Below are 27,761 nucleotides of genomic sequence, written 5' to 3'. Positions count from 1 at the left end.
TGAGTTACTGATGTCTGAGTCATTTGAAAATCCATTGTCCGTGTGTGATCAGATCATTGGTTGGTTAAAGTTAAAATCAGACTCAATAAAAATAAGAACTAGTGAAGATGAGAAGACTATAGATGATAGATTGTAGTAGCTCCAAGCCTATCAGTTTAATCAAATTGTTGATTCTGAAGAGTAAGAAAAGGAAAAGAAGGGAAATCATGAACTCCAGACATTCCTGTTTCTTGGAATTTTGTTCATGTAATACACTTAACAATACAAGAACGCCAAAAGAATAAAGAAACTGCCTCAGAAGTGATCATAGTGAGACAACATTTTGATTCTATCAACACTGAGCTCAATCTCTGTGAGAAAGGGACTGTGACAGTTGTGGAGATGTAGTCAGTTATAACAACCAAATGTGTAGAGAAGACTGGTGGAAGGGCACATTTTAAAGGTACTTATTGGGTCCTTTCCAAAATATCTCAAAAAGAAGATTTCAAAAGAATAGAAATTATGAATGGTCCTTTTTACTCAAAACAAAACAAACCAAGAAGACAGGCAACTTTGGGACCCTTTCTCACTTCTTTAAAATCCTGATGAGAATGATATGTATGTTACACACACACACACACACACACACACACACACACACACACAACATCTTTGACAAAAATAAGATGAGAAAATTGCACTTTTGTAGATGATTTTCTACATCAGGTCATATTTTCAGTAATCTAAGTGACTAAAAAATATGGAGAATATTTTTGTTGTTCAATCATTTCAATCATATCCAACTCTTTGTGACCTCACTTGAAGTTTACTTAGCAGCGATATTAGGATCTTTCCTTCTTCCTCATTTTACAAATGAGGAGCACGCAATCTGAAGATGAGGAAACTGAGGCAAGCAGGTGATTTGCTTAGGGTCACACAGTTAGTAAAAAATCTCTCTAAAGCCAGATTTGAACTCAAGAAGATATGTCTTCTTGACTCCAGGTCTAGCACTCTATCCGCTGCACCAACTGGTTGCCCCAGAAGAGAATACAGAACTACTAGTCAGCTAGTTAGCTTTTAAGTGCTTCTATGTGTCAGGTATTGTGCTAAGCTCTGGAGATTCAAAGAAAGTCAAGGAAACAGTACCTCCTCACAAGGAGTTCACAGTCAAAGGGGGGAGATAACGTGCAAATGACTATGTAGAACCAAACTCTCTACAGGGTAAATAGGAGATAATCAAGAGAGGAAAGGCATTGAAATTGAAGAGGAATCAGGAAAAAATTCCTGTAAATGGTTGGATTTCAACTGGGACTTGAAGGAAGCCAAGGGAATCAGGAGGCAGAGGTGAGGAGGGAGAGAATTCCAGGTACGGGAGACAGCCAGATAAAATGCCCAGACTAGGGATAGAGTTCTAGTTCAAGGAAGAACAAAGAAAAGAGAGCAATAGCACTGTACTGTAGTGTGCATATGTGTCCATGTGAGTGTGTATATGTGTATGTGCATGTGTATGTGTGCGTGTGTATGTGTGTGAATTTAAGGTACAAGAAGAATTGAAATGTGTGTAGTTATAGAGGACTTTGAATACTAAACAGAGAGATTTAAATTTGATCCTGGAGGTAATAGAGAGCTATTGAAATTTACTGAGTGTGTGTGGCTATGTGTGACATGGACAGACTTGTACTTTAGGAAGATCACTTTTAAAGTTGAGGTCACAAAGTTTTTATTTATAAATTTTAAAAAATTAGTAGAACAAAATATAATCTTAAAGCCTTTCAGTTGGTCAACAAATACTTATTAAGTAGTTAATATACATCAGATTTAGTGCCAAACTCAGGAGATAAATATAAATTCAGCAACAGTCTTGGTCATCAAAGCTCTCACATTCTAATGTGTTTCCTACCCATTTATTGAAATCATAGAAGATACCATTCCAGTCGCAACCACTGATATAACTTTGCTCGACAAACTGGAAAAACAAAAAGACTAGAGAATGCATATTGTCTTGATAATTGGCCAGTAAAGTTAATATACAAGTACCATGGACAGTTGATATGGGAAGACAGTTATCTGGACGTAGAATAAAATGGTGGTGGAGGGGGTAGATTTGAATCACAATTCATAAAGTCAAGTGAATTCAAATTCAAAAAACATTTATTAAGTGCTTGCTATGTGTTAGGTACTGAGCTAAGTTCTGAGGAGACAGAAAAAGCAAAAACAGTCCTTGCTTTCAAAGAGCTTACAGTCTAATGAAAGAGAGATTTTAATCATTATGTATATACAAGAGATATAAAGAATACACTGAAGGCATTCTGAGTTCTCCCTGTCATGAGTAAACATGGAAGAGTTAGGATCTGTCTAGGAATGTGAAAAGGGAAGAGGACAATGGCAGGAATGTTTGAGGATAAAGTTTTGGAAACCTGCTATAACGTATGGGTAGAGTAGCCCACTTAGAGCCAGAAGAACCATTTGGGTCCTTCAGGTAACCTCCATGTTGTCTGTTCTACTTGAATGGGTAAATAGTAAGGGAAGAGAGGTTGCGAAGAGGACAAGTGGATGGCGTTGCCCCATTTGGAGCAAATGAAAGGTTACCCAAAAATCTGTTCTTTTTCTTCTGTGACCCTTGCTCCCACCAAACATATACCTATTAGTTTTTCATATTTAAATGTGTTGGTTTCTAATTTATGTTTGTTTGTTGTACTGCTCCTACCATACTGAGGGAAAACCTTAACAAACAAGGGATACTTTGATATATCAAGGAGATGGGACATAACCCCAAGAAACTAATAGTAAAGAGTCCTGGTCAAAACAGCTTCCCAACAACGTCAGCAGGACAACTCAGCCTTCTCAAGTTTGATTTTTCAATAGATTCCTTATCTCACTGGTCTTCCTTCACCTTCCACTGATATAGAAAACACCCCATCTATGTCTTTTCTTCCTGTACTGTTCTTGTGTGTGTCTTTCCAGGATTTTCCATAATTATTTTCCTTCAGTGTATAATATTTCTTGAACAGCAGCACAACTCAGGGCCCATTAAGATGCCATACTTAAATTCAAATGAAGCAAACAACATGGATGATGTTCAAGAACCTATCTCACTACATGATCATTCTGCCTTCTGTCTAGTCAGATATCTTCTTGGTGAAATCTTTTACACTACTTCTCCCATATTAGTCACCTTCATTAAGGTGCTACAAGACACATACCCATGGTGAATCTTTCTCTTATTCCTCAAATTGGTTGCTCCTTTCATTTTTCTCAGGCTCTAATGTCCCATAGTTAACAGTCAAGTGGCATGGCAGGAGAATATTGGTGTTTAAAAGATAGATTTTTGAGGAAGTGAGCAGTTTGGGATCATTGAAAGTACACTCCAATGTACCCTTAGTACTCTTGAACTTTGCTGCTGAACTTTCAGGACCTCTGAATATTTCCATTCAACCCATAGATGAACTATCCAATGTGTATTCTCTGTCCAAACCTCACTGTGGATTTCTTGGGAACAGGAACTGTTTTATTTTTCTATATTTGTCTCTATTGCTTAGCACAGTGCTTGGCAGGTAGTAGGTACTTAAATACTCTCTCCTCCCTTTCCTTCCTTCCTTCCTGTTCCTAGATTACCCTAGAACTGGGTCAAGATTCTAGGAGTGAGAAACAGATGGGAGAAGTACACTGCATCCTGTTTTGAAGACCCTCTTACTTTCTGGAGAGCTGTAGCAATTCAGTATTTCTTTTATTGTCATTTCTCCTATGTTATATAATTTCTATTTATCAACCTCTTGGTTATGATTTTAATAATCTGCTCAGAGTTTTTATTTTTTTCTTCCTGGGTGCCTTATTATTATTTCTTCCATCATTTCCAGGAATTTTTCATTAATTCTAATAAAATGGACAAGAAAGAGATTTTCTTCAATCCCTTTCTGCTTTCCTTCAAGCAGCGAGACCAGCAAGCTTAGTGCTCATGCTATTTATAGGTGCTTCAGGCAGGAAGACCTGCTCCCTGCAGAGCTCTGGAATAGTTTTTCCCATAGTCATGCCCACTCAGGGTAATCAAGATGAACTATGGTCCCTCCAGCATGTGGATGGTGCCTTTCCTGGAATAGTTCAAAGTGCTCAGCAGACATCCCTGCCAAGCAAACAGTACTTGTCTTTATCTCCTTTGGGAGAAAACTGAATTTTCAGTGATTTGTGTTAATGATGGCAAGAATTTGTTCTGGATTTACACGTCCTTGAATTTTATCTAGTAAAAAAAAAGACCTTTGACTATGGGAGAATTTTATCTTATTGACATTATTTTTCAAAGAGATCATGCGAAAACCTTAATTTTCCACCCAGATATACGGCAAATTTTAGCAGAAATATCACTTAAATTGTACCATGTATCCCTTACAAAATTAGAAAGGTAATTGCATATCAGGACTAAAATTTCTGTAATAGGAGAGATAGCATGGTAGAAAGAACACTAGTAGGGGAACCAGGAGGCATGAGTTCTAGAGTACATTCTGCTATTTAACTAACTCTCTGAGTGACTTCAGGCAAGTCATGTCTTTCACATTAAAAAAATAAGTTATCGATATCTTTTGTTTCTTACATAATTGTAAGTATCCTAAGTATTCCTCTCTCTCTACCTCCTAGAGAGTCATTTCATATAAAAAATAGTATAACTCAAACCAATAGAAAAAAGTCTTCTTCCACCTCAAGTTCTAGCTGGACTCTAGGGAGGCAAACTGGAAAATGAACTTGTTCAAATAACAGCTTTCCCCTAGATGTGTGCATCTTCTCTCTTCACATGTCTTTCCCTAAGAGTCTCTGGTACTACATAAGTCACTCTTTGCAGAAGTTTTGGTCTCCTTGCTCAAGCATTCAACCAATTAGGAATCCATTTCTCTTTGTGTACTCAGCATGCAGCTAAGGGTTGCTACACCTTCACTAGGTTTCATCTATAAGAAACTGTTTCATTATTAAGGACCATTATCCTCGGCCTCCCATATCTCCAGTTCTTGTGTCCCATATAAGCAATGGGAAATGAAATTAAAGAAGATGGTGATGACAGTAATGCTGGGTATAAGGAAGTGATATATATCTGGTCACTGGACTCAGATGGCTCCAGAGGAGAAAGTGAGGCTGGTGACTTCGCACAGTCCTCCCTCCCTTAAATCCAAGTCACTTACATGCCATGGCATCACTTCCATGATACTATAGTCCTTTTTAAGAACGAAGGATAAACAACCATTTTTTATTCATAATTTGAGCTTCAAATTATCCAGAAAGTCATATATTATTGAACTTTTCCTCCTCTCTTGCTTCTGTCAGAATCTTTGATTCTTTTCTCCTATAGAATTCTCTAAAAAACTGTCTTCCCACTGTCAGGAATCAATACCTTGTACATAGCAGGTGTCATCAGCGTGACAGAACTCAGAGCAGGCAGGGACCACAGAGGTTATCTAGTCTTACCTATCCCTGAACAGGAGTTCTTCTGCAACATAACAGATTAATAGTCATTCAGTCTGTATCTAAAGACTACTTTTAAGTGGTAACAAAATACCATCAAAGGCATCCTTTTCATTTTTGGATTTTTCTGGTATCAGGAAGCATTTCCTCATATCCAGCCTAAATCTTCCTCTGCAACATAACTGTTTCTCCTTGTTCTGATCTCTGGGATAAACATAATATGTGAAGTTCTTCCACATGACAGTCCTTCAGCTATATATCAAGATACTATGGTGGTGAAAATCACTACTGAGGCTGTGGAGGAAAGGGATTTTACATAGAAACTTCAAAAAAAAAACCAACCCAACAAAAAACTCCAGTTGGCTTTTAGTTCCTGGAGATAAGGGACATGTCTGATTGTAAAAAGCCTGGCCCTATCTAAATGATCACAAATTCTGAATGAATAGATTCAAGGTAAACCACAGTCAGGCTTTTCATTATGTGATAACATTCATGAGCTGAAGCAATTTCAATGGAAATTAGAACGTGAGAGAGATCTTATGCCCTAGTCTACAAAGGCATGCATATACTCAGAAGTAACTGAACTCTGTAGATTATCTTGGATCTACTCAATTAAAACTAATTCTAGTTTTCAAATGGTAGGATCCTTCTCCTGACTCAAGACCATAGCTTTTCCTTTGACTCCTGCTGCCCATGCTTACTTCCAGTCTGCATATTGTTTCCCATTTCTGATTCATGGGCCCAGAAATCCCTTTTTCTATCAACTGTAACAATACCCTACATGACTGAAATTCTACATGAAGGAAGCAGCTAACTGGCACAGTGGATAGATTGCTGGCATCTGGAAGACCTGAGTTTTAAAACCTAACTCAGATATTTACAATCTATGTGACCTTGAGCATGTTACTAAACCTCCACTGTAAAATGAGGATAATAATGCCACCTACCTCCCAGGATTGCATTAAGGATCAAATGATATACTATTTGTAAAACATTTAGCATAATGCCTGGCACATAGTTATTTCTTAATAAAGGCTTATTCCCTTCCTTCCCTGACGTGATGTCTCTTTCTGCTCTTTCCTGAGTAAGAACTTTTCTCCCTTCTTCTCACCTTGGGAAGTTCTACCTGATTCTATGGGAGACCACTAGCTTAAGTAGGTCCCAATCTAAAAAAAAAAAACCCTTATACAAGTTTAAAGTTTTGAAGAATTTTCTGCCTATGGACTATATAGAAAAAAATTATATAAAATCTCTGGGGATTTTGCCATATGCTAGCCTCATGTCTACCACAGGATCATGTACTGTTGAGTGAGTTACACAATGTGACTTATCAATTAATGTGCCATCCTGCTAGATCCCATTTCTTTGTTACAATTTTCATCTCTCTTTCAACTTCTGTTCTCTCCCTTTCATGGCTCTTTTTTTTTCATGTTCCCACTTCTTTATGTTTTTCAGTCTCCAATATTGTTCTTTTCCCCTTCTAATCTCCTGGTTGTGGTAATAAAATTGCATTGTAAAAATCATATTCTGTATGTGAGCCAGAGCCAAGTCTCAGCATGAGAATGGGATACGGTCTTACGGAGAGGGCAGGCTTGTTTCCTGGGAAGCTATGGGTAATGAAAAGGCAGGCCTTCACAAAAATCCATTTTCAATGTCACAAGGTGTGGGAAATGCCACTCATCTTGTTGAGGCATGCATATGAAACCATTCTCTGACACATTATACTTGAATACCAGTTTCTCCAGGGTATGAATTTGAAAAGGTCAGCAAATGTTGTCAAAGGGGAAAATAGATTTGGTCACTGCTTTTTGAAGCTTGATTTCAACCAGCATTTGTGTATAGTCCATGAGTACTGGCAAAATGTGTTCAAAGGAGACTGATGAACATGTGTATGTCTGACAATTTTGGTGTCAAAGGAAATCTATATATTGTCAGAAGGTCACCTTAAAGGGCACAAATCTATTCAAGATAGGGAAAGAGGAAGAGATATCTGTATTATTCCAACACTCTCTTGGGGTCCTTCAAGGCAATCAGATGTGCCATGTGTGGAAGGTACCGTTGATTAAATGGAAAACATTCCAAATACTCAGTTCTACTGTAGGAAATCCTAAACATGGGTAGCATCTAGAAGCAGTGAAAGAGTTGGCATTCTAGGAAGTTAAGAAAAAGTATTACAATGTTTCCAAGGGTTTTAGTAAAGGAATGACTCCATTTACCTGCATTAAAATATAACTATTTCAAACAACCATAAAAGAAGAGTGGTGATTAATACGAGGTTTCTAGTGTCACATCATAGTAATCTCTGACCCATTCCTGTTCAATATATTTTTTAAATTTTGTTTTTTTTCACTTACATGTAGCAACAATTTTTAACATTAATCTTTTAAAATTTTGAGGTCCATATTTTTCCCCTCCTTTTTCTTCCCCTCTCCCTGAGAAGGCAAGCAACTTGATATGGGTTATATATGTTCACTGTTTCAGTCATGTCTGAATCTTCAGGACCCCCTTTGGAGTTTTCCTGACAAAGATGGTAGCGTGGTTTCCCATTTCTTCCTCTGATTAATTTTGAAACTGAGGTAAACAGGGTTAAGTGATTTGCCCAGGGTGACATAGTTTGTAAGTGTCTGAAGCTGAATTTGAACTCATGAAGATGAATCTTCCTGATTCACCCTTGGATCGCTCCCACTATCTACTGCCTTTGTTTCTACACATGTGATGGTGAATGAAGCTGGAGAAAATCATAAAACTGTACTGATTGAGTCCTCTACAAATTTGTGCAAATAATCTCAACTGGGTCTCACTATGGCAAGTGAATCCTTTTGTACTTCTCTAGCTAACTCTATCCTACTCACCACAGCAGTTCTTCCAAACCTTTCATCCTTCAACTCTATGACTCTTTCTCCCTCACCCTAGGAACTAAGAACTTTGTTTCATATATTACTGAAAAAATTGAGACCATTCACTGAGAGGTCCTCTCATCTTCCTCATCTCACATCATTCAGATTGCTTTCTGCCACTATGTTCTTTGCACTAGTCTCACATGAAGTGGCCCTTCTCCTTGCAAAGCAAACCTTTCTACATATACAACTGATCCTGTTCCCTCTCATTTTTTTCTGCTTCATTGTTCCCTCAATTATCCCCACCCTCTCATTTATCCGCAGTCTCTCCTGGTCTATAACTGTTTCCCTACTGCCTACAAATATGCTTGCATCTCCCCCATCCTCAAAAATAAAAACATGTACCTGATTGACTCGTCCTAGCAGCTATTCTCTCTTATCTCTACTTTCCTTTGTGACTAAACTCCTTGGAAATATTATAATAATTGCCCTTACTTCCTTTTCCATGTCTCTTATCTTAGATTTCTGTAATCTGACTTTCAACCTCATCATTCAATTAAAATTGCTCTTCCCAAAGTTACCAGTGATCTCTTAATTGCCAAATCTCATAGCCTTTTTCAAACCACATCTTTCTTGACATCTCTGCAGCCTTTGCAATGTTCATGACCCCCTTTCTTCCCTTGACATTTCCTTTTAAGGTTTTACATTTCATAATATTTTCTATCTCTTGTTTGGTCATAAATTCTTCCCTTCTCCATAGGGAAAACTATTTCTTGCTCTCCTAATTTGCTTATGTCACCCCTTTTGTCTAAATAATGTTCCTATTTTGACCTTATCCCGATATATGGTGTGAGATATTGGTCTATCTCTAGTTTCTGCCATACTATTTTCCAGTTTTTCCAGCCAATTTTGTCAAATAGAGGGTTCTTATCCCAGAAGCTGGACTCTTTGGGTTTATGGAGAAGTAGATTACTATAATAATTTACTACTGTGTCTTGTGTACCTAATTTGTAATATAGTTTTAGATCTGATACAGGTGAGTTACCTTGTTTTGCATTTTTTCTGCTCATTCTCTTGATATTCTGGATCTTTTGTTCTTCCAGATGAATTTTGTTATTATTTTTTCCAGCTCTATGAAATAATGTTTTTTGGTAGGTTGATTGATATGGCACTGAATAAGTAAATTAATTTAGGTAGAATTGTCATCAACTGATATTTTTCTAATTGTTTATATCTGACTATTTGAGTGAAAAATATTTTGTGATTTTGTTCATATGGTTCCTGGGTTGGTCTTGGCAAACAGACTCCCAAATATTTTTTATTGTCTACAGTTCTTTTAAATGGAATTTCTCTTTCTATCTCTTCTGGCTGACCTTTGTTGGTAATATATAGAAATGTTGTTGATTTATGTGGGTTTTATTTTGTTTTATTTTATCCTGCAATTTTGCTAAAGTTGTTAATTATTTCAAGTGCTTTTTTAGTTGATTCTCTAAGAATACCATCATATGGTCTGCAAAGAGTGATCATTTTGTTTCATTGCCTAGTCTAATTCCTTCAACTTCTTATTCTTCCCTTACTGATAAAGCTAACATATCTACCACAATATTGACCAACAGTGGTCATAATGGTTATCCTTATTTCCCCCCTAGCCTTATTGGGAAAACTTTTAGCTTATCTTCCAGCCATTTTCACTGGTTGTTTCTCATACTTAGAATAATTTCCCTTCTCATTTCTACCTCCTGGCCTTTTCTGGCTTCCTTTTTAGTGTCATCTAAAACCTCATCTTCTATGAGAGCTTTTCCTGATCCTCTTAATGCTAGTGTCTTCCCTCTCTTGATTATCTCTAATTTATCCTGTATAGTTCATGTTTGTAAAGTAAATTCTGGTATAAAATGACATGAATTCCTAAAAAAATCACAGTACTATATAAAATTGCACAATAAAGACCGTAAGTATTATGGGGAAAATGGAATTAGGATCACAATCCTCAAAAGCTCTGTCAGGAACACACTAAAAAAGATAAGAACCTAGTAAAATAATAGCATAATTTTATATATGGTTAAGAAATACATAAATACTATAATAAATAGTAACTGTCTGTGTGGCTTCAGGGTGCTTGGTCTGTAACCCAGTTTCCACAGAGAGAAAATCGTGGTTATTCTGGGTAAGATGGCAGCCTAAGTGTGCTGAAACTTTGGGTGGCTTCTGTGGCCATGGTGGAAGGTGGGGGGCTGGGCAGGATTGGAACATGTAAATGCAGATCTGCTCTCCTGCTGATAGCTCCTACTGCACTAGAAGATATAAAATGAATGATACTTTACCTTGACAAACGGCCTGAAGTTTGCTTGTTCAAGAGGGTAGTGGAAGGGTTGCAGCTTGTGAAGTCATAACATTTTCTGGATTCTCTCTCTTCTAAAAGAAGTCATACATGAGCAAATGCAAATCTGTATTTCATTCAAATTGTTCTGTAATATATCAGTCTCAGAGGAATAAAGTGAAATTTCAAAACAAGTGTTGAAACTTACTGTAGTTATTTGCACAGGTAGTAACTAGTTGAGTGAGGATAATATATGTGGATTCTTTTGCAAACTAAAGTCCTAGCTATTATTTTTATGCATATATGTGTATCTATTCCTATTTATATACATATATATTATATACACAAATGTCCTGTCTTCCATTAGAATGTAAGCTCTTTAGGTCCCAGATTCTAGTACCTTACTTCTTGTTTATATATTCCCAATACTTAATACAGAACTTGGTATTGAGTAGGCCTTTATGAATATTTGCTAATTGATTGATTGATCTTGTCGCTTCCTTACACTCTGGGAGAAAAGGTGAAAGACCAGAGAGAAAAAGGAGAAAAGAATAATGTCCTGAAGATGAAGTAAATAGGAGAGTTCAGAATCAAGTTGAAAAGAAAAGTAATGTGTTTTTAATAGTGACCTCAAACAGCTTTCCATGTTGCATTATTGGAGTGAGGGACACCATAGGTCTCTTTATTCCTAAAAGTTTCTCCCCATCCCATCCTGCCACTGTATGAATCCTCCAGTATTGGAAAAACTTTGTTAGGCTAAATTTTTTTTTCATCCTTTTTTTGTCCTTTGTGAAATCATACTTATTTGCTGAGAAAATTAGCAAAATTAGTCCCTTAGATTTTATCTGAACATAGTTTCCTTGAAGTCAGGTACTTTGTCCTTTCTATTTCCAGGACTTAGCATGGTACTTGGCACATAGTAGGGGATTATTGAATGCTTATTGACTGATTATATTTCATTGGTTTTTTGGTATGGGTTCATTTTGTTGATTCATTTCCCATTGAAGGATTGCTTCAGGAACTGTATTAGCCAAGTTTTGAAAGACCCTTATTGGAAGGTTAGCTTCCAGGTAATGAATTTTTTTCAGCTACAGTAATTGACTGGGGTGACTATCTGAAATTAACCTACTCTAATTCCATGAAGGGATTAATTGACATATTTCCCTTCGTTATCTGCTCATCAGTTGGAAATCAAAGGAGACAATATTGTAAAATACTTTCCAAACCTAAAAGTACAGTATGGGTGCTGGATATAGCAACGATAATGCTGTTATTTGCATCTGAGAGGATTAAGTTGTTCTCAAATCCACAAACAATTTCAATTAATTAATGGCTGACCATAGAAATGACGTTTAAGTGAAGGAAATCAGTTGCCCACTCAGAGTGCTCTTTGATAACTGGAGGATCTCAGAGAGTCTCAGAAAAATCCTATAATGTCTATGTAGGAGAGAGAGAGAGAGGGGAAGTGAGAGATAAAGAGAAAGAGACAAAAAGAGAGAGAGAGGAAGAGAGAGAGAGAGAGTGAGAGAGAGAGAGAGAGAGAGAGAGAGAGAGAGAGAGAGAGAGAGAGAGAGAGAGAGAGAGCACGCATAACAGATAAAGCTCCTCTTATATTCCAGGCACTGCACTAAGTGCTAAGTACATGTGAAGATAAATAAGACAGTCTCTACCATCAAGGAGTGTACATTCTAGTGGCAGAAGACAACACAGAAGGGGATGTTGGAAAAAAAGGTGAGAAAAGGGCATGAAGAGAAGGGTTAGGCTGTTGATGGAAGCTTCTGAAAACCGAGTGGATTCAAGTAAGGAGTGAGCAAGGGCCTAGGTTCCTCATAAAATGATGGTGTGAGCTACATTCCAATTTTTAGATCAGACCTCAGGGTTGAAGAATTTCCAGGGTAATAAGGCGTCTGGTAATGAGTGGAGAAGTGTAAAGAGTTAGTGCAACCATTAAAGTGAGGGTGTGGTGATTTAAAAAAATTGTCATGTTAAGTTTATGGATAAATGCAGGTTCCATCTTTTAAAAGACAGAGTGTTGTGTAATGCTGCTTCAAATAACAGAAAGAGCATCACATTGGAAGCTAGGGTCTTCTGTGAGTCCTGCTCTAAGGTTTTTGTAAAGTAATGAATCAGGTGAGATTTGCTAGCAGTAAACAACATTGAATTTTGATATGAGCATCTAGAAATTACTGTTTGTGTCTTTCTATGTTCCAAGTTTCTTTCTGTTGACATTCAATGATTCTGGTTCAGGTATTTAATCAAATAGAGCTTAAATATCTTGATATATAAGGCACCTCTGAATGAACACAATTGATGTGGAACTGGGGTGAGTGTGAGAGGAGAAGAGTTGGGGGCAGTGACCTCTTTTTGAAAGAGGATGACTGAACTGTAGACATTGAAAGTCCCTGTTAGAAAAATTTGACAAGCCTGTGGAGTTGATCTCTCTAAATCTAGCATAAACTTGCCAAGACTTTCAATTTCTGAAGGATTACTAGCAAATAGAGGTGATGCTAAAACATCGGGAAAAGGGAATATATATTGAAATCTCTCCTAGCCTTAAATCACAAACTTAGAAAGGAAGAAATACTTGTTTTCAGAATAATTGGCTGGGTCCTATGTTTCCCAAGAATCTGATTCAGCACTTTTAAAAAATGTTCTCAATATTCTGCTGACATGACCATATTTTTTGGTTATTCTGCCACATAGTGAAATTACTTCCCTCCTCCATTATATTTAAATTATTCCCAAATGACTTATATTAATTTTAGAAATTTAGTAAGTCTAGGAGGCTTATGAAAAAGTTTATAAGCAAGTTTCCTATATCATGGATTGATGTCTTCCAGTAGTACAGTAATAACATAATCAGTTTATGAGGCAGGTAAGCAAATGTAATTTTGGTAAATAGCAATCAATTAGAAATTTAGTATGGAACTAGGCTGAAACTAATGGTTAAAATGAGTGGGTTTTGCCCAAAGTCAACAGGCAGTAAAGTCAAAGCCAGTCTTTTAACTCAGGTCCCATGACCCTGAGTTCAGTGGTCTTCCCAATGAACCACACTGTCTCTTTTTTTTACTTAGGTTGTAAAAACATACTTTTAAAAAGGTGGATATTAATATGTTATAGCATCTTACTAATGACAACTTGAGAGTAAGATATGACATGGCAATTTAGCCATGTAACAAGATTTGGAGACAATGAACAGTCCAATTACTATGTCCATATCCACAAAATATAATAGTCCTTTTTTGGGCTATATTTCAATAATCTTTTGCCTTTCAAGTCATTACACCTGTGGATAAGGCTAGAGTTATGGAGTTTAGAAGTAAAATATAAGATAATGTAATCCAACTCCAATCATTTTACAGATCAGGAGATTGAAATTTAGCATATTAAAGTATCTTATCCAAGTCATGAAACTTAGAAGTTGTATAGCTAATCTTTGACAGAGTCAGAATTTGAACATATCAAAGTTCATGTGGTCATTCTAGTGTTATTTTGATACGCAATGATGGGCCATCAACCCCTTCCATATTTTGGGAGTGAGGGACATGGTGCCCCCATGATCTGAAGATCCACATAAAGTTTTTTGGCCCTCCTTTTGTACTAGAGAAGAAGTCCAGATTTTTCTTTTTCTTTTATAGAGTGTATATGGTACCTTGTTGTAAAATTTGGTTTTGTATTATGCAATACAATATATACATTTTATGTATTTCTGAGCTTCTAAACTATTTTAGTGCTATTTGCTCACCATATGTCATCTGCAACTTTTGCAAAACTCCCCCCAAATTTCTATTTAATGACTGTGCTGATCCATGATATATCAAAACCTGTGATGAGGAAAGTCATGATGTGGAAAGGATAACTGTATTAGAAATTGTTGAATTCATCAGGCAGAACACATGTAAGGATTGTTAGGGAAAGCAATCACCAACTCATCAAAGCTTTTTGTGTAAATTAAGTATTTGATAAGCTTGGCTAATTCTCGTTTATATGCAAAGAATTTAGGAGGTTATAAAATTTGGAATTAAAATAGCATTTCCCCTTGTATCTTGATAGTCTAAGATTTTACAGATAGGTGGTAGGGGATGGAAAGGAGATTTGACATCCTTGTAGGAATACAAAAGAAAAATTCTCTAGGTCAGTTGTATTAGATTAAGATATGCTCAGAATCACAGAAATATGTGCTAGGCATGCATCTGAAATCCTTGCTTCTGGTAAGGCTGAATCTGGGGGATCCCTTGAGGTTCTGAGATTAAGAGGTTTTGAGCTGTAGTAGGTCCAAAATCAATTGCTACTGGCACTAAGCTAAGTACCAATAGGATGAACCCCTGAGAGCCAAGGTAGCCAGTAGGCTACCTAAGGAAGGGAAAACTGGCCCAGGTTCTGAAAAGAAAATAGGTTAAAACTTCCATAGAGATGAAGAGCAAACCCATGAGTAGTCACTGCACTTCTAGACTGAAAGAGGTAGAGAGATCTCATCTCTCCTACTACCACTGCCTAAATAAAATAAAGAAGCTCATAGATATGGACTTTGTGGACAATTCATAATTCACGTTATCCTGCCCCTATAACTTGCCAAAGAGACCTATTACCTGCTAAGAGTGCTATGAAATGACAGTGTTCCATTGTGCCACATTAGACTTACAAACCAGGTGTAGGCTAAGTCTTTTGTTGGTCAGTCAATCAAATAGCATTTATTAAACATTTACAATGTGCCATGCTCTGTGCCAAGTGCTAGGGATGCAAAGACAGTTTCTGTTCTCAAGGAGTTCACAGTCTAATTGGGGGAGATGACATGCAAACAATTATGTGCAAACAAACTAGACAACAGAATAAATTGGAGATAATAAGCAAAGAAAGGTGCTAGAAATAAAGAGTATCAAGACTTCTTATAGAAGGTAGGATTTTAGCAAGGAAAACAGGAAAGCCAAGAGGTAGACATGAGGAGAAAGATCAGTTCAGGCATAGGAAATTGTCAATGAAAATTACCAGAGTGGGGAGATGGAGTATTTTATGCAAGGAACAAGAAAGAAATCAGTGTCTCTGTATCACAAAGTGTGGAGAGGGGAGTGGTGGAAGGTTTTAGAATATTGGAAAGGTGGAATGGGGCTGGGTGTGAAGGGTTTTGAATGCCAAGCAAGGGATTTTATATTTGATCCTGGAGGTGATAGGTAAGCACTGCAGCTTGTTGAGTATGGGGCTGATATGATTAGATATTCACTTAAAGAAGATTTCTCTGAGATAGAAAGAAAATTTAAAATTACTGTAGACATTATAAAATATTTGGGGGTCTACCTGCCAAAACAAATTCAGAAACTATGTGAACACAATTACAAAACATTTTTCACACAAATAAAGTAAGATCTAAGTAACTGGAAAAGAATCAGTTGCTCATGGTAGGTCAAGCTAATGTAATAAAAATGACAGTTCTACTTCAATTAATTTATTTATTCAATGCCATGCCAATCAAGCTACCAAAAATTTGTTTTATAGAGCTAGAAAAATAGTAACAAAATTCATCTAAAAGAAAAAAAGTTCCAGAATATCCAGAGAATTAGTGAAAATAAATGACAGGGAAGGTGACCTAACCACACCAGATCTTAAATTGTATTATAAAGCAGCCATCATCAAAACTACTTGATACTGGCTAAGAAATAGAGCGGTGGATCAGTGAAAGAGGTTAGGTACACAAAACACAGTAGTCAATGGCTACTATTTGAGAAAATCAAAGGCTTCTGGGATAAGAATTTACTATTTGACAAAAACTACTGGTAAAACTGAAAAATAATATGGCAGCAACTGGGCATCGACCAACATCTTACACTGTAACAGAGTAATTTGGAGAACAGAGGAATTCATGATCAAACAAGAGAGAGAGAATGTTATGAAATGCAAAATGAATAATTGTGATTACATTAACTTGAAAAGTTTTTGCACAAACAAACCTAATGTAACCAAGATTAGGAGGGAAGAAGAAAACTGGGTAAGAATTTTTACAACTAGTATTTGTGATAAAGGCCTCATTTCTAAAACATATAGAGAATTGAGTCAAATTTACAAGAATACAAGCCATTCCCAACTGATAAATGGTCAAAGCATATGAATAGGCAGTTTTCAGAGGAAGAAATTAAAGCTATCTATAGTTATATGACAAAAAAATGCTCTAAATCACTATTGATTAGAGAAATGCAAATCAAAACAACTACGAGGTACCACATCACACCTATCAGACTGGCTAACATGACAAAACAGGAAAAGTATAAATGCTGGAGAAGATGTGGCAAAATTAGAACACTAATTCATTGTTGGTGGAGTTGTGAACTGATCCAACCATTCTGGAGAGCAATTTGGAATTATGTCCAAAAGGCTATAAAAATGTGCGTACACTTTGACTCAGCAATGCCACTTCTAGGGCTATATCCCAAAGAGATCATACAAATGGGAAAAGCTCCCACATGTACAAAATTATTTACAGCAGCTCTTTTTGTGATAGCCAAGAACTGGAAATAGAAGGGAGGCCCATCAATTGGGGAATGGCTGAACAAGTTGTGGTATATAAATGCAATGGAATACTACAGTGCTATAAAAAAATGATGAGCAGGCAGACTTCAGGAAATCCTGGAAAGATTTATATAAACTGATACTGAGTGAAGTGAGCGGAACCAGGAGAACATTATACATAGTAACAGCCACACTGTGAAATGACTGTCTTTGATGGACTTAGCTCTTCTCAACAGTACAAGGACCTAAAACAACTCCAAAAGTCTCCTGATGGAAAATGTCATCCACATTCAGAGAAAGAGTTACGGAGTCTGAATGCAGATAGAGGCATACTATTTGCTCTCTCTTGTTTTGTTTTCTTTTATTTTTTTCTCTTCGTTCCTCCCATTCCTTCTAATTCTTCTATACAACATGACTAATGTGAAAACATGTTTAATAAGAATGTATAAGTAGAGCCTTTATCGAATTGCATGCTGTCTTGGAGAGGGTCAAAGGAAGGAGAGTAGAGAAAATGTAAAACGTATGGAATTAAATGTTGAAAACTAAAAGTAAATAAATTAATTTAAAAACAAAGATAATCTCTTTGATAATGGAGTGGAGGATGGCCTGGAATGGAGAGAGATTTGTGATAAAGAGACTAACCAGCAGGCTATTGCAATAGTCCAAGTGTGAGATGATGAGGGTTTTCATTAGGGTGGTAGCAGTGTCAGAAAAAAGTAGGGGGCATAAAGAAAAGATATTGGGAAGGCAGAAATGATAGGTCTTCACAAAAGATTGGATATGGGAGATGAGAGTGAGGAATCAAAGCTACTTTGGTTGTCAGCCTGGTTGAGTGGGATGATGGTGGTGTCCTTGACAGTGAGAGGGAAGTTAGGAAGAGGAGAGGGTTTTTGGGAAAGATAATGCATTTAGTTTTGAATGGGTTGAATTTTAGATGTTTATTGGAATCAGCTACCGTACTGATGGTAAATTTTTCAACTTGAAAAGGATACAAGGCATGACCAAAGTGGAGGGAAGTTGGCGCATGATTTTCTGTTTGCAGATGATTGTGCACTCAGTGCAGCCTCTGAAGCTGAGATGCAGCAAATATGGATCAGTTCTCTGCTGCTTGTGCTAATTTTGGCCAAACAATTAACACTAAGGAAAACTTCAGCCACCACTACACCATCCATATGTGGAACCCTCAGTTACAACTGTTGACAAGTTCACTTACCTTGGTAGCACACTTTCCAGGGATATACATTGATAATGAGATTGATGCACACATTGTCAGAGTTAGGCTCTGAAGGAAAGTGTGGGAGAGAAGAGGTATTAGACTGACTACCACACTGAAGGTCTACATAGCCATTGTGCTGACCTCATTGCTTTATGCCTGTGAAATCTGGACAGTCCACCAGTGCCATGCCAGGAAACTGAATTGCTGCAATCTGAATTGTCTTAGGAAGATTCTGAAGATCACCTGGTAGCATAAGGTACCAGACACTGAGGTCTTTACTCAAACTAAATTGCCAAGCATTCAAACTCTGCCTTAGAGAGTGCAATTCCTATGGGCTGGCCACGTTGTTTGAATGCAAAATGTGCGTTTGTCAAAAAGACTATTTTATGGAAAACTCACACAGGTCAAGCATTCATGTATTGGTCAGAAGAAGCAATACAGAGACACTTTCAAGGTCTCTCTTAAGAACTTTGGAATTGATCATATGACACGGGAGACACTGACACAAGACTGTGCAGCATAATGTGCCCACACCAGAGAAGGTACTGTGCTCTGTGAGTAAAGCAGAATTGAGACAGCACAAAATAAACATAGGATGCACAAATTTCGAGTATTCACCCCAAATGTTCACAGGGAGTATTTGTGTCCAACCTGTGGTAGAGCATCCCAAACTTGTATTGGTCTGATCAGCCGTAGTTGGGTACATTGAAACTTGACTCTTGCATAGCGATGTCATTTTGGTCCTCTTTGAGAATGAAGAACAACAACTAACTGATAGGAGATGTGAGACTTTCAGTCAGTAGAGAGGTTAGGAATGAATAAATAGATTTGAAAATCATCAGCATAGAGATGCTAATTCAAATTATGGGAACTTATTAGATCAAACCAAATGAAATAGGATAAAGACAGAAGAGGTCCAGAACAGAGTCATGTGGGATACCACAATTATGAAGCTTAACCTAGACAATTATATAGCAAAAGAGAGAGAAAAGGTGCAGTCAGATGAATAGGAGAATAAGAGAAGAGTCGTGTCATGAAAAAAACTAGAGAGAAGAGCATTTCAAGGAGAAGAAGGTGATTGGTAAGGTCAAAAGCTATAGACAGATCAAAAAGAATGAGAACTGAGAAAAGGCCACATTTGTTATTCAGGTTTTCAGTCATGTCCAACTCTTTGTGATCTCATGGACATGGATATCATGGATAGAAAGGCATGCCAAGCCCTTCTATCTTTCATTATCTCTGTCCAAGTTCAAGTTCATTGTTTTCATAACATTATCTATTCGGTGCATCCTCTGCCAAGCTCTTTTCCTTTTGCTTTCAAACTTTTCCAACATGAATCTTTTCCAGTGAGTCCTGTCTTATTATCTGTCTAAAGTATTTAAGCTTTAACTTTAGTTGTTGGGACTGGAAGCTCAATTCCGTGTGGACAGTCTCGGGCAGGTAAAAGTGGGACTTCTAAATCTTAGAGTCTTACGAGGCCCTCCATGAACAGCGGGGGTTCGAGAAGGTCAGACCGAGCTAGCTCGGCTAGCTCGGGTATTTCCGCCTCTCCCCCGGAGATACCTGATGGGTGGAGTCTCCCTGCCCTCGAGGTCGTCCCGGATTGGAGCACACCTAGTTACCTAACAGCATGGTATTGAGATGCAAACTGTGTGGCTGAAGATTAAGTAGGATTGAGGAAGCCTAAAAGCTCTCTTAGCACGTGTGGAGCCAAAGAGAAAAGTAGGGCTCCGCTTCTTTTCTTTCCTCTCTCCCCTCCCCCTCTCTCCCCGCTTGTACTTCTACTTCCAATCCCTTAAGCTTAGCCTTCTTAGGAAATCTCCCCCTCTTCGTCCTAAGAAAGAAGACCCCCTGCACTTGTAACCGAAACCCTGTAATAAAGCTCAACCCCTGTTTGACTCTGGAACGTCCTTTCTCTCATACGTGCATCCGGCGTGGCCAGCCGAAGACCTGGACAGGTAAGAAAGACTCGGGTAGCCCAATACAGGCCTCTAGGCTTGGCATTTAGTATCTGACTGTCCAGCGAATAGCCTGAATTAATTTCAAGTATTGACAGATTTAATCTCCTTATTGTCCAAGGGACTCTCAAAAATCTTCTCCAGCACCACAGTTCAAAAATTTATATTCTGTGGTGCTTAGTTTTCTTTATAATCCAACTCTCACAGCCATGCCTTGCAACTGGAAAAACCACAGCTTTGACTCTATGGACCTTTGTTGGCAAAGGGATGTCTCTGCTTTTCAGTATGCTGTCCAGATTGACCATAGCTATCTTTCCAAGAAGTAAGTGTCTTTTAATTCCATGGCTGCAGTAGTGGTTGGCAATCATCTTTGAGCCCAAGAATATAAAATTTGACATTGCTTCCATTTATTTCCCCTCCATTTGCCATGAAGTGAAGGGACTAGTACCCAAGATATTAGTTTTTTGATGTTAAGCTTCAAGCCATCTTTTATATTCTCCTCTTCCACCCTTATCAAGAGCCTTCTTACTTCCTCTTCAGTTTCTTCCCTCAGAATGTTATCATTTGCATATCTGAGATTATTGGCATTTCTCCCGGTGACCTTAATCCCAGTTTTTGATTCATCTAGCCTGGCCTTTCACACGATGTACCCTGCATACAAGTTAAATAAATAAAGTGGCATTATAAAGCCTTTCCATACTCTTTTTCCAATCTTAAACCTTTCATCATCTTAATCTTTAAACCATGTTTGGTTTTTTAACTGTTGCTTCTTGGCTCACATACTCCAGGCCTGTCACTCTATCCATTGTGGTACCTGGCTGCCCAAAAACGTCATTAGAACTTATAATTAAGAGAACTTTGAAGACAACAGATAAATGGAGAGGTCAAAAGCCAGACTATAAAGAGTCAAGAAAAGAGTGAAAAGACAGGAAATGGAAGCACCTCATGTAGACAATCTTCTCAAGAAGTTTAGTTACAGAAGGGAGGTGTGGGATGATAACTAGCAGGGACAGATGGATCAAAGTTAGAGTTTTTTAAGGATGGAGGATGAAAGTATGCTTGTAGGTACTAGAGATGAAACCAGTAGACCCAAGGAGAGAATGAAGATAAGTGAGAGCGTGGAGATGACAGAGAGAGAAATTTGCTGGAGAAGTTGTAGAATGGGATCATTAGTGCACATAAAGTAGCTTGTCTTGACAAGGAGAAGGACTGTGTCATTATGAGATAAAGGTGTGGAAGACTTAGTGTTAGAAAATATCTGGGAGACAAGGGAGAACAGGAGAGAGGTAAATGATTTTAATTTTGAAGGATAAAAATAGGTTTACCAAGATAAATATAACTGTTTCAAGAATGCACCAGGTAGTCACATGCTGTGTGTGCATATACACACATGCATGGCACACAGCTATGTGTGTATATCTACTCAAACTCTACTTCCTCATTAAATAGCAAAATGTTATTTTTCATTTGGAGAAATTCTGCCCTCTCTGGGAAAGTATATATATATGTATGTATGTATATGTATATATATATGTATAATTTATGGTTATATATATCCATACATACTGTGTAAAAATGTATGTATGTGCACATATGCATGTACATGTGTACAGTTTATGTGTATATATGTGTATGCATGTATATGTGCATACACATGCCTTTATGGATCTTTGAAAAGCAATGTGGCACAATAGAGTACCTATCTTGGAGAGGCAGGAAGATGAGTTCAAGTTCTACCTCTTACACATATAGCTATTGTATCTCAGGCAAATCACTTAAGCCCTATGTCTCTTAAAATACAAAACATCTGAATAGTTGTGATCTGCATTGGTGGAGAATTTTCACAACTGGTGTGTGGAATCCTTATCACAGATTCAAAAAGAAAGACAGAAAGATAGGGAGAAAGAAAGAAAGGAAGAAAGAAAGGAAGGAAGGAAGGAAGGAAGAAAGAAAGAAAGAAAGAAAGAAAGAAAGAAAGAAAGAAAGAAAGAAAGGAAGGAAGGAAGGAAGGAAGGAAGGAAGGAAGGAAGGAAGGAAGGAAGGAAGGAAAGAAAAAGGAAGAAAGAAAAAGAAAGAATGAAAGAAAGAAGGGAAGGAAGGAAAAAAAGAGGGAAGGAAGGAAGGAAAAAAGAGGGAAGGAAGGAAGAAAGAAAGAAGGAAGGAATAAAGAAGGAAGTAAAGAAGGAAAAAAGTGAAAAATAGCATGCTTCAGTCTGTATTCAGACAATATCAGTTCTTTCTCTGGAGGCAGACACCATTTTTTATCATCAGACTTTTTGGATTATCTTGGATCATTGTATTGCTGAGAAGAGCTAAGTCATTCTTCACCGTCTCCAGGAAGTGGGAGGGCAGAGAGGGAGGGAGGAAGAGAGGGATAGAATTTGAAACTCAAAACTTTAAAGAAATGTTAAAAGATATTTTGGGGGGAATTTATATTTATCTTATGTATGTATGCATATGTGTGTGTATTCATGTATGTTTATATAGGGTGAAAGAATCTTTACTCTTCTATATACAAAGTTGTCAGTCCCAGTCTGTATGATTGGCACCCAGTGCCATAGACAGAGGCAGAACTACTCTGCTTAAAGACTAATCTTTTGTTATTCAGTGAGGAAGTAGAACTTCAGGTACATTCTATTTTCAGGATATTAATAGCTACAACAATCCCTGTCTCATTCACTTGCAAGATCCTGTCATTGTTATAGACAAGTATGACATACCCATTAATTATGTTTAGCTGGCAGAAGCACCTCTTCATCATTTCAGGTTAGTTGTTGGGGAGAAAATGTATCCATTCCAAAGAAGGTCTTCTGCCTTTCATCCATATTTGGCAAAGGGAGGACAGCCCTGCCAGAACCATGGGAAATATTCTAATGAATGTGACAGAATCATCAAGATGATACCAGTTTCCTGGTGTCCCACCCCAGCCTTAGCCACATGTTCAACACAGCTCCACATCAATCGTAAGGAAGAAAGAAATGATTACTTTAAAGATGAGGGGAAAATCACCCCTGTGCAGAAAAGAAATTAACAGACATACAAGGGCCAGAAGAGGACCAGAAAAGCAGATGCATGGAGATGAGAGCATGTTTTCTGGACAGTTTTGATTAATCAGCAACTGAAGAGACAACAAATTAGAAGTCCTGTGGTGACTGAAAACAGTGCCTGACATACTATTAGAGTTAATTTGTTTATGTTGGGGAAATAAAGGATAATTATAGACAAAGCGAACTGGGAACAGTCATTATCAGCTTAATTAAATGCTTCTTGTGACATCTGACAAATTATTTGTCAATCCATGCTGTGCAAATGAACACTGATAGGAAGGTCAATTGACCTTTTCACCGTGGCTCTTGTAATGCTAGGGCTTAATCATATAAAGAGACATTCATTTATTTTAAGGAAGACACCCCCATACTGATTGTATTATTGTTAACTCTTTCAGTCTCAAACCTGACTACTCTTCTTTCCTTGCAATGAAAAACATTATAATTATGGAAGTTTGATTACACTTTATTTTTTATACTATTACTACCTCAAAAAAAAAAAAAAGATGAAAATGTACATATTGCAGATGAATGGCTTACCCTAAAAGCTGGACTAGTTGCAGCCAAGGGCAAGCTGTAAAGGCCTTAAGACTTATATTAGTGACATGTATTTGTCCTTTTGGGACCAACCAGGAGAAGATGTTCATCAAGCAATGATTTTTTTTTCCAGCTATAGTAACTTATGTGACCAGTCCACAATTCACTAAGGGTTTCTTGTGTCCATGAGAGGAATGCCTTCCCCACAAAAAATTACAGATCTTAGAAGCAAGTACAATTTAGTTCTTTTATACCCAAGTTTGTAACTCTTAAGTCTCTGTGAGGAATGAAAGCTATATTAGGGATGAGTAAGTTGGACTCTGCCCTGGTACTGAAACGTAGAGGGTGATGATAGCACTTGTACTTCTCAATAGATAAAAATAAATGAACTTAAGGTAGAGTTAAGACAGAATGATTAGTTAAAATAAGGGATCCTTTCTGGCCAATATCTATTCAGCTTCTGCCTGTTGGCCTGATAATATTCCAGGGTCTCTATCTCCTCTTCAGACTCTATCTCTATCCCACCTTGATTGAATTTATCTTTAAAAAGTTGTTTTGAGATTAATTTTCTTTTTGATCTACTCAGACAAGATTTGTGGTACTCATCCCAGGTTTTATAATGATGAGTTACCAATCTGCATGGATCAGTTGATAGTTGACTAATTTAATTAGTTTAAATAAATAATCCAATAAATAATCAAACCATAGTCAAGCTAACCACCTAATTTGACCTTTTTGTTTACTGGTTTGACATGACTGAATTCAGATTTGTGGTCATTTCCATCTGTGGTCAATGCTTCTGTTTGCATTGAGTTTATATGTATAAAAATTCACCCCCAATTCCTGATTTTTTTTCTCTAAGTCCTTACCTTCATTGTTCGTATTTGTAAACACACTCTATTCCCCTTCCTCATGTTTTCAATTGTAAGCTCTTTGAAAGCACATACTATTTCATATCTGTATATGCATATATTATTTCCCATAATGTAACATAAGCTCCTTGTGGGCAGCATGAACTTTTTCTCTATTGTCATTTGTAAGGTGTGGGAGGTAGATGATAAGATCAAGACTATTCCAAGATCCTCTGTCTTATTTGATTCCCTATGTTATCACTGATGTTACTAGGTCTCTGGGACAACACTTACATAATCTTCTATTAGAACACAAGCTTGTCACCCTTGTTTAGTACCTTCTGATTCACCTGTATTTACATTTTTATCTTTCTCTGGACTTTTATGCCTGTATTTCAAAATTTCTACTCATCTCTGATCTTGTCAGGAGGAATTGTTGGAAGTCCTCTATTTTATTGTAGATCCATTTGCCCCCTGGAGGATTATATTCAATTTTGCTAAGTTATTCATAGTTGATAGCCTATCTCTTTCGCCAGTTGGAATATCACATTTGAACCTCTCCATTTCTTTACATTGGTGGCTTTTAAACCTTGTGTATTCCTAACTGTGATTCCTCAGTATTTTAATCCTTTTTTTTCTGCCTACTTGTAATTTTTCCCCCTTTTGAACTGGAAGCTTGGAATTTTGGCTATACTCTTCATGGGAATTTTTATTAGGGAGTTTCTTTCAAAGGTTACCAGTAGATTCTTTATATTTTTCACTTCGCTCTTTGGTTCTAAGCAATCTGGACAGTTTTCTTTCACAACTTCTTGAAATATGATGTCAAGACCCTTTTTTTCTTTGACCATGGCTTTTAAGCAGTCTAGTAGTTCTTAAATTATCTCTCTTTGATCTCTTTTCAGGTATTATTTTTTTATGAGATAGTGAATACTCGTAGGCTTGTTATAACTTATTATAGAAAGAACATAGCACTGGCAGTCAGGAAACTTGAATTTAGTTCTCAGCCCTGCTCTTTATGAACAATATGACCTTAGTCAAGTTTATTTGGTAAACTTCTGTGAGCTTTATTTTCTTCACTATAAAATAAGAAGTCTGTACTGAACTCTAAGTTCTTTTCTAGTTCTGAGGCATTGAATTGAGCCTCTGAAGTGGTAATCAGGGGACAGGAAAATTAGTTTATTATATACATACTAATATGAGACAGATCTTTGCCCAAAATCCAATTTATTATTTTCTAGTGAGGGGATTCTTCTTTTCATATATTTCTATTTGATTCATTTTAATTTCCAAAGAGTTTGTTGCTTGTGTAAGGTTTTGTACCTCTTGTGCCAATTTGTTCATTCTCTTTCAAGCTTTTCTTCAACAAATCTCATTTCTTTTCTAACCATTTTTCTAATTCTGTCATTTCACTTATAAAATTGTTTTAGATTTAGATTATTTTTAAAATTCTTTAATTTTTTTTCCTAGGAATTCTAATTGAACATGTGCCCAAGCAATGTTTTTCTCTGAGGCTTTGCTTGTAGGTATTTTGGAATCATCCAATTCTTTTGGTTTGTGTCTTAGAGGTCCTTGCCATAATAATAACTCTTTATGATAGGACTCTTCTTTTTATCTACTCAGTCTTTCAGTTTTATTTCCTGCTTTTACGTTAGGGTTAGACTCTGCATATTTCTATATATCAAAGATCCTTGATATTGAAGAGAGTCCACGAAGAGTACAACCTGGATGGTAAAGAGTCTCAAGTTTGTGCCATACCCAATTTAGGGGGAACCAAAGACAGTATGACTTAGGGAGTATTTAACTTGGAGAATAGATGACTTAGAGAGGGTATATCATAGCTAACCTAAAGTATTTGAATAGATATCTCCTGAAAGAGGAATTAGACACTTGTTTTGTTTTCTTCTCCTCCTAGTTTTATTTCTGACTGCATTTTGCTACCATACTCTGCTCAGTCTCCTTTGTATTCTTTTGGGTCCTGTTACTGCTTTCTCCAGGTATTGAAAGCTATACTTTTCAAGGATAACAGAGGCATTTCAGATTGGGCACCTCACTGTTGTCACTGTGGTCCAAACTGTCTGTTCGAGGACTTACTGGTCTGAACTATGAATACTACTGACCTGGGTTTGTGTTTGGGCAACACAACTACAGACTTGCCCTTGTTTGGAGCTCTAGTAGAAAAATATCCCAGCAACCAGCACATAATTGGAAGTCACTGAAGGTTCAAAGCAATAAAACTTTTGTTCTTCCTTGGTCTGGGAGCCCTTCCCTGGTTGTTCAACTTCAGACTTCAGATTAGACTGGAATTGGATCCTAGACCCTTCTCTTGATCAGAGCCACACAGTTGCATCTTTTTTCCATTCCTTCTCCTTTTCCAGAACTCAGGAAGTGTGCCTCAGACCTAAGACCACTCTTTGCCCTGATCAACCTCCTCCAGGTACAGATCCCCTCCTCAGTTTGCACTGGATCTGTGATTCAGTTATGGGATGTGAACAATAGAACTGCCATCTGTTCTAGCTCCCTGCACAGCATCAGGTCCATCTGTTCTGCTTTCTATACCTCTTCTTTTCATAGTGCACAACAGTTCCCAGTTTATTTCTCACACTGGAAAGCTTCAGCCATTACCCTCCTGGCTATTTTTCATCCCCAGAGTCCACAAGCCTTTCTTTTCTTTGCCTATTGATGACTGACCTGGGCTGGAAAAAAGTCTATTTTATTTTTCCTTGTATTTCCCAAATAGGACTTTGGTACATTTTCAAGGTGTTTGTTGAATTTGTAGGATTTATTGGGGAGGGAGAGCTTCTTCTCTGCCGTCATGACTGGTCCTCTAAGGCTATTTAATCAAATGCTCTCTTGGATAAAGAGGATCTCTTAATTTGTACTTACTTATGAAAATGAATTTCTTTCTAGTACCCAGTAGATTGGAAGCTATGTGACAAAGACAAAACATCAAAACTACTATAAGACTTGTGAGTCTTGTATAATTTGTGTAAGGCTTCCACCAATAATAGCACACCAAGTCACAACCTCAAAATTTAGGAAGGTGCTCTGTCAGAAAGGATGGTATCTGCATCTACCA

The 27,761-nt window shown here is 37.3% G+C and overlaps 1 pseudogene; it reads right to left on the bottom strand.

Annotated features, from left to right (window-relative positions):
• The window catches only part of LOC140502650 (ATP synthase subunit beta, mitochondrial pseudogene), a 45,609-nt pseudogene extending 20,900 nt beyond the window's left edge, over positions 1-24,709 (bottom strand).
• Positions 24,710-27,761: the final 3,052 nt, after the last annotated feature.

Source organism: Notamacropus eugenii, chromosome 4, assembly GCF_028372415.1.
Source record: "Notamacropus eugenii isolate mMacEug1 chromosome 4, mMacEug1.pri_v2, whole genome shotgun sequence".
NCBI lineage: Eukaryota > Metazoa > Chordata > Mammalia > Diprotodontia > Macropodidae > Notamacropus > Notamacropus eugenii.
Note: the sequence above shows the minus strand (reverse complement) of the source record. Positions and strands in the feature narration are given on the sequence as shown.